This window comes from Arachis stenosperma, chromosome 10 (genome assembly GCF_014773155.1).
Source record: "Arachis stenosperma cultivar V10309 chromosome 10, arast.V10309.gnm1.PFL2, whole genome shotgun sequence".
NCBI lineage: Eukaryota > Viridiplantae > Streptophyta > Magnoliopsida > Fabales > Fabaceae > Arachis > Arachis stenosperma.
This window is the reverse complement of record NC_080386.1, coordinates 109938436-109946777: the sequence shown is the minus strand read 5'-3', so window position 1 is coordinate 109946777 and position 8342 is coordinate 109938436. Positions and strand designations below refer to the sequence as shown.

The window sequence follows — 8342 nt, the reverse complement described above, 5'->3', positions numbered from 1 at the left end:
CACAACTCCACTTCTATGACCCCAACACTCAACTTTAGCACAGGGATAGCCACAAGGAGCACAATAGTGGTAATTGTAAAATCCAGAACTTTTAGAAAATCTTATTATAAGTCAGTTTCAATTTATTTATTCATTAAGGACTTTAACTTCAGAAGTTACTTTATTAAAAATAATTAAATCAAGTTTATATATACTGAGTTTGAATTAAATTAAAATTTTTATCTAATTTTACAATTATTGAATAATTTTTTATATTTAAATTATAAAGTTTGGTAGTTATAAAATAATAAGAATTTTATATAACTTAATATAAATAATTGAGATTTTGAAATTTAATACTTTAATTTTTATGAATAAAAAAATTAATTATATTATCTCTAATTTTTTTATTAGAGTATTTATTTAAAAATAATTTATAAATTGATGAACAATAGTATTTTTAAATATGATTATTGTTGGATTAAAATTGGTTATCAATTATTATATTATCCTTATTTTTATTTGAAATTATCAACCTACCCTTACCCATTTTTCTTAAATTAACACCCTAAAATCCAAACACACACAAACCCTAATTTCTTTACACTCAACACACTCACCCCCTCCCAAACCCTAACCCCGTCGTCACCCCTTCTCACCCTCAATTCACACACGACACACACACACACACTCAACCCCTCACCACGCACACCCGCAATCAATGAAGAAGAGAGAAAGAGAGGGAAAAGCATCGTGGAGCTGTTGTAGGCCATCACCGCCAACGCTGATAAGGGAAGATAGGACAGCGCAATGCTGGCGAGGAGAGTCGTCACTGTTGCTTTTGCGGGAGAAGAGAGACACGAGCCATGGATACGCCTGATGGAGAGAGAGATCGACAGAGGGTGTTGTCTGGTCCACGATCGCCGCCGCGCCTTGTCGTCATCATCAGAGCCTTCCACCACCATCATGGTGCCATTGAGCATGAGGAAGAGAGAACCGCGGGCCAGTGATCACCAGGGGAAGAAAGAGCCGTGCTTTCGCACCGTCGTCGAGCCAGTTCCTTCGTCTATGAGCGCCAATGAGAGAGAGAGAGCTCGAGGAAGAGAAGAACGTGAAGAGGAGGAGCTGGAATCGCCGTTGTCGCCACCACTGCTGGGGGCCAACTGCCCTATCAAGCTTATGCCGCCGCCAGGTCTGCCGTCTGGTCACCGGGTATGGCGCGGGTGTCACCGGAATCACCATTAGAGCTGTCGCCGCTTCGTTCTTGGTTCCTTTCTTTGTACGGTGAGTTGTTTTACTCCGAAAGCTCTTTATCGTTATTTTGATATATGTCGCTGAGGTTTTTACGCTGTTATTGCAATATGGTTAAGCTACGGTTCTTGCACGTTGTGTTCAGAGGCTGTGGCTACTGTGACTCTGTGAGGATGGTCAATATTGATACTGCTGCTGCAAGATAAGAATAGAAACAGAGTTTGTTGCATAGTTAAGTCATGAACGAGGTAGGAGCGTTTTCTTAAACTAATTTTACTTTCAAGAATTGTTACAAGTGAATACTAATATGAAAAATATATTTTTATGATTACGTGAGTTTTATGGATTGAATTAAGTTGCTTTGATTGGTTGAAATTGCTTGCCTGGTTGATTTATTGACTATTTGAGAAAACTGGACATTCTGGTTTGTTAGTCGGTTTTATTGAATTGATTTTGTTCTATTGACTGAAATCGATTTTGATAATTTAAAATGATTTGAGATATTGGAATTGGTTTTGTTTGATTTATCGTAAATAATTTTAAGGATTAGAAATTATTTGAGATATTGGAATTAGTTTTGTTAGAATTATCGTAAATGATTTTGAGAATTTGAAATGATTTGAGATATTGGAATTGGTTTTGTTTGATTTATCGAAATTAATTTTGAGAATTTGAATTATTTGAGATATTGGTATTGAAATTGGATTTGTTTGATTTATCAGAAATAATTTTGAGAAATTAAAATTATTTGAGATCTTGAAATTGGTTTTGTTTGATTTATCGGAAATGATTTCGAGGATTGAAAATGATTTGAGATATTGGAATTGGTTTTGATTTTGGTAATGGTTGAAAAGAGTTTGAGAAATGGTTTGGTTGGGACTCGAGAAGGGTGGTGAAGTCCGAGTTTTAAAGGAGATACTTTCGAATTTTTTATGAAAATTTTGGAAGTTTTATTTTGGTTAATTTAGATTGAAAAATTGTTTTATTTGATTTTGATTTATTAAGAAAAGAATGAATTATGTTTCGAGTTTGAATTATTGAGAAAAGAATTATATTTTGAGTTTTATTTATTAAGAAAAGAATTATCTTTCGAATTTGATTTATTTAAGATAAGAATTTTGTTTTGAGTTCAATTTAATGTGAAAAGACTCATGTTTTGGGTTTGATTAAAGAATTACATTTGGAAGAGTTTTAGTGAATTTCTAGACTTTGATTTTGATTGGTAAAGAGAGAATAATTTTTGAGTCTTTGGAAAGTTATTAAACTTGAGAATGAAGTTGAAAGGGAGTTTTAGACAATTATTTCAAATCTGAGAGTTATGTTTTGGGAATTTTAAAATGGAATTTAAGAATGGATCATTGACGTTAATCTGAGACTTTTGATTTGGTGAAAATGAGCTTTATGAAAGAGAAATGGACTTAACTTACTAAAAGAGATTTATTTATTTAATTAAAGATTTAAAAAGTTAATTAATTATTAATCTAAGAGTTTTGAGAATAGACAAGTTGAGGTTGAGGATTCCCTCTCTTACTGCGGTGGACAAGATTGAGGTTGAATATTGTCTCTCTTGTCGCATTGAAAAGTTGGATAGAAGTTTGAGGATTTTCTTCAGTTCAATTCTATATTATTAATTCGATTTGATTATGTTTGATTGAAAAGAGATTGATTGATATTTGAGCTTCTAGGTTAGATGCAAGGATTGTGGTTTTGTCCGACTTGCTCCCAGATGGTATTTGAGCTTTCTAGGTAGATTCAAGGATTGTGGTTTTATTCTGCTTACTCCAGGTCAGAATTTGAGCTTCTCGAATAGACGCAAGAATTGTAGTTTTGTCCCGCTTGTTCCGTTTGGTATTTGTTGACCCTCCGTCACAAGATGTGGCCTAACACTTAGACCTTTTCAGATAATTCCTCCAAGAGAAGTGAATTCTTCTTGGGGTTGCATGCACCGAGGGACTGTCCAGGGTTCGCTACCAGACATGTCAGGTTTGGCTGTATGATGCGGTATTTTACAACTCACAAACTAACCGGTAAGTGCACCGGGTCGTACCAAGTAATACCTTACGTGAGTAAAAGTCGATCCCACGAGGATTGATGGACTAAGAACCAATGGTTAAGTGATTGGCTTAGTTAGACAAACAGAAAAGAGTGTTTTGGTATTCAAAGAGCATTAAACAGTAAATTAAGAATTTCAGAAAGCAAGCAGCAATGAGTTGGGAATAAAATATGGAGAAAACAGTTAAGGCTTCAGAGTTATCTTTTTTTCCGGATTAACTTTTCTTACTAACTAATTTAATTATGCAGGATTTAATTTATGGCAAACTGTATGTGACTAGACCCTAATTTCTTAGACCTTCCTAGTCTCCTCTAAAATTCATTAACTGCCAATTCCTTGGTTAATTAATTCCAATTAGATGGTGATAATCAATTTCTAGTTTATATGCCACAAAAACTCTAATTACCTAAGAAATAAAAGGATTATATGTCACGTATCCTGTTAAATTCAGGTAATTAAAATTTAGGAGAATTTGTTTTCAAGCTGTTGTTCAAGTATAGAGCTTTTCCAAGTTATACAAGAACTCAATTAGAAAGAGAGTCATACTTCCGTTTCACCCAAACTCATAAAATAAAGAGCGAAAACAATTCTTAAATTATAAATCCATGCATAAATTAAAATAGAAAAATCAATAAAATCAATCCATACAAATAGAAAGAGCTCCTAACCTTAACAATAAAGGATTAGTTGCTCATAGTTCAAAGAAGAAAACTAGGATTCTGGTAAAATGTACAGAGTTCCAATCTGATGGCATCTAAATTCCTATTTATAACTAATCCTAATAAATTTAAAATCTAATTATCTAAAATTAAAAATAATATCTTTTCCTAAAAATAAGATTTGAATTTAAATTCGAATTAATTAACAAGTCTTCAGCTGATGGGTGGGGATCACTTGATTTGTCCATTCTGCAGCTTCTAATCTGTGTTTTCTGGGTTGGAAACTGGGTCAAAACAGCCCAGAAATCACCCCCAGCGTTTTTTTGCGTTTTTCTGCACGTGGCGCATGTCACGCGTACGCGTCAGTCACGCGTACGCGTCGATGGTATTTTCTGCGAGTCACGCAGACGCGTCGGTCACGCGCACGCGTCAGTCAGCAAATTTTCAATTCACGCGTGCGCGTCAGTCACGCGCACGCGCCGCCATGGATACCTCCAATTCACGCGCACGCATCAGGCACGCGTGCACGTCGCTCCTCGCAGCCATCTCCTTTGATTCTCGTGCTGCAGAAACTCCATCAAATCTAGCCGAATGCTACTTAAAATAAATAGTATTCCACAAAACTCAAAATAGCATCCATAGTGGCTAAAATATAATTAATTATTGATTAAACTCAACAAATTAGATGCAAATTCACTAGGAAAAGATAGAAAAGATGCTCACGTATCACTGTATAATCGACAGATGAGCTCATTGGCCATAGGACAGGCATGTATCATTTGCATGTGTGTGTATTATTTGAGTGGGCATCTTGTATTTGGCTTGCCTATTTGCATAATTATACCTATTTGCTAATTGCCTTAACTATCCTCTCTGTGTATTCCTTGTATTATTTTATCTATGCTTGACCAACTGAAAAATTCTTTATGCTAGCGGTGGTGACACTCAGGATTGTTTCTGATGTGATACTTTCGTGTTTGAGTATTGGTGATGATAGTGTTGATTGGCTTTGTTTGGGCTAGGGGCCGAGATTTGTTTATATATTTTGGGTCAGAGGTCGTAATTTAATTTGGTAATGGGCTAGAGGCTGTGACTTGATTTGGTAATGGGCCGAAGGGACCGTACTTATTTATATTATGGGATATTAATTGAGTTTTAAAATTCTTACCAGTGAAAAGTGAGTTTCATATATATATATATACATATATATATTCTTGTGGGATAATTAATTGTGAATGTTTTTAATAAATTCATAAGACGAACGATAATCACTACAATTGAAATCAAATTTTTTTCTTTATGCATATCCTCTTATGGCAATTTTTAAACCCTCTATTAAGAATCTGCGAGGACGATGTTCTCACCCCCTACAGATTTTTCTTTTCAAGACGGACGAAGAGTTTAAGGAGTTTCTTCTGCGCATCTGGTTATGTTGTATATTATTGTATATATTATGTTTTTCTCCCGCCTCTATGCTTATATTTTTGTAAGAGGGATAAGAGTTGTGATATGTAATATTTGTGTGTGTGTGTGTATTATTAAGAAAAAGTATTTCCAATTTTTCATAGAAAAATTTATACGATTTCGAGTTAAAGGCTCCTATCTTATTATTAAATATGAGGGTCATCGTAATATCCACGCTATCAGAGTGGTGTAGCCGAAAGTGTGACATTTTGGTAATAAGGATGTTACAGTAGTAGCGAGAGGTTGATGAAGAGCACAATGAGAGGCGACAACGATGGAGCAACAACAATGAGATAGAGTCGAGCACAAGAGAGAGGTAACAATGAAATTCCAGATCTCGCGATGAAGAGAAGCATAGGTAAGATCTAAGCATGAATAGCCTACCAGTACCAATGGTAATGACGATGGAGTTGCAATGGTGAGACAACCACGTGGGAGAGGCTGAGAGAGAGTCGAGTGGTAGGCTATGTTCTTGCGAAAGAGAGAGTGATTAGTAAACCCTAAGAGCTTATTTAAAATGTTAGGAATTAAAATTTACTCAAGAGTTGAATTCTTTTTCTTGTTTCGGAACAACTAAAAATGAATTATTTGAGTTCATTTGAGAATTCCAATTCTCATTTTTCCTTCATTTGTAAATTAGATTAAAAGGAATCTGATTTCCAAATTCACTCTCATACTCTTCAAACTTGATTTATATTCTATTAATATATTATAATCATTCTAAACCATAAAATTGAATTTTAAATAGAAATGAATTTTTTTTGTAAGAAAATAATTTTTTTTTTGTTAAATGATTTTTAAACAAATTCTAAATCTATTTGATTGATTTTTAGTTGGCCAAAATTTGGGTGGCTCAAACACTAACCCTAGCCCGAGTAATATATTAAACAAGATAAAATATTTGGATTTCGAGTCTAATCCTATATTATGTAAATTGGACCGAATTTGACACAATCAGTTTGGGTATAGGCTGGTTTTTCAAACTGAACCGAATTATGAACAACGCAACTGTAATTGGAGGCTTAGTTGAGTGGCATATCATATGCCTCCTTAACAATTACACTCGAATTTAAGTTTCATAGAAAAAAAAAATAAACCCAAAAATAAATTCATGTAGTGTGTATGAGTGTGTTATATGAATATGTAGTATATAGATAATACCTAAAATTAAGGACGATTTAATCCACCTGATTTAAAAAAAAAAAAAAACAACGCTACTTGTATAATTGTATTTATAATTATCATATAAAAAATTAATTTTTACCAAATTTCTGCCAAATTTGGTAGGAAATGATTTTTTCTTTTTTTTGGACATTGTAGGAAATTATTTGAGTTGAGCATTTTATAACCCAAATATACTCCAAGAGATTCGTTTGGGCTAAAGAGAGTATCTCGAACCCAGTTGAAATATTGGACCAAAATATTTTCAGTATCCAATCTAGTAACTGGTTTCCTGTTGTAAAATTAATTATCATACTATCATAGTTAAGTTGTAAAATTAATCATCACATTTAAGTTTTTTTTTTTAAATTACTGTGAATCCATTTGTGAAGCTATATCATATGATAATCGGGTGTGATTGGGCCCAATGCAAAAAAATATCTGGAATCATACATGTCCTATTGGTCTTGATGAATTCAAAAATTAGGTTAGCTAAGGTTGATTGAGTTTAATTTTGAGAATAAACAATAAAAATAAAATATAAAAAATAAAAATACAAAAATTAGTATTTTATATTTTATTTAATAATAAATTAAAATAAATTATTGAAAATTTAATTTATTCTATTTTTTATTTAAAAAAATTTGAAAAACAAAATATTATAATAAAAAATAAAAAATTAATAAAAATAATAAAAAAAATAAAATATAAATTATATTTTTTGTTAATATTTCTGTGTCCTTTCTGTTAAGATAAACATAAAATACATTAATTTAACATCTTTGAATATAATATTTCTATTTATATCGCACTTATTAAATATGATTTTATATTTTATATCTATAAACAAATGCAGTCTAACATACTATTAAAAGGAAAAATAAATAAAATGGGACGCTATAAATTAATAGATTTATAGGATATATATCGTTCAATTAATTAATTAATTATGATATATATATATATATATATATATAGAGGTTTAGCTCTCAACGGATTGTTTGTTTTATATCAGGTGTGTGGCCATGTTGGTGTTAGATAATTGAGAGTATCCTATGCATTTTCTAACCGTAAGTTTGGAAGATTATATTTACCAAAAGTCCAATTTAACTTTATCTACAAATTGCATTAGTTGTTAGAGTTAAATATTTGTAAAAAATTTTAAAATTTTTATGATTTTATTTTATAAAAATAAATATCTAGATATTATGATGAAAAATCTAGAAGTTAAGTAAATAAATTAAATACTAGAAATATTTAAGATTAGTATCTAAAAATATCTAAGTTAATATCTAGAAATATCTAAGATTTAGAATTCTCTAAAATCAATTTATGGAGCTTATAAATAAGTCATCATAGAGTTCATTGTAACTAACTAACAAACGTATCAAACTCTACTAGTCTTTGTACTCTCTCTTCAATCCATCAATAGTATAACTATCAAAATTCTAAAATTAATTATTCAAACTACTTATTCATCAAAACTATGCTTGCTACAATATTCAAGTCCATAATACACTAAACCAACACCAAACTATTTCATAAAACTAACAGTGGCATCAGAGTTACGTTCAGTCATCTATTAGGCGTAGAATCTTTCTTCCTAACCTATCAACCATATATATCCACCACATTATAACCCACTAAAAAAAATCCTCATAACCATGACTATCTCAACTATCAATATTTCCGTGCCCATATTGTCAGAAGATATTATGAGGACTCACATTCTCAAATGAAAACTTTTCTCAAATGAAAATTTTTCTACAAGCATA

The 8342-nt window shown here is 31.9% G+C and overlaps 1 long non-coding RNA gene across 1 annotated transcript; it reads left to right on the top strand.

Annotated features, from left to right (window-relative positions):
• Nucleotides 1–562: 562 nt before the first annotated feature.
• On the top strand, nt 563–5990 carry LOC130958005 (uncharacterized). Its single transcript, XR_009077317.1, has 3 exons — nt 563–1263; nt 1376–1478; nt 2916–5990. It is a non-coding gene; the product is annotated as an uncharacterized LOC130958005 (long non-coding RNA).
• The last annotated feature ends 2352 nt before the right edge of the window (nt 5991–8342 follow it).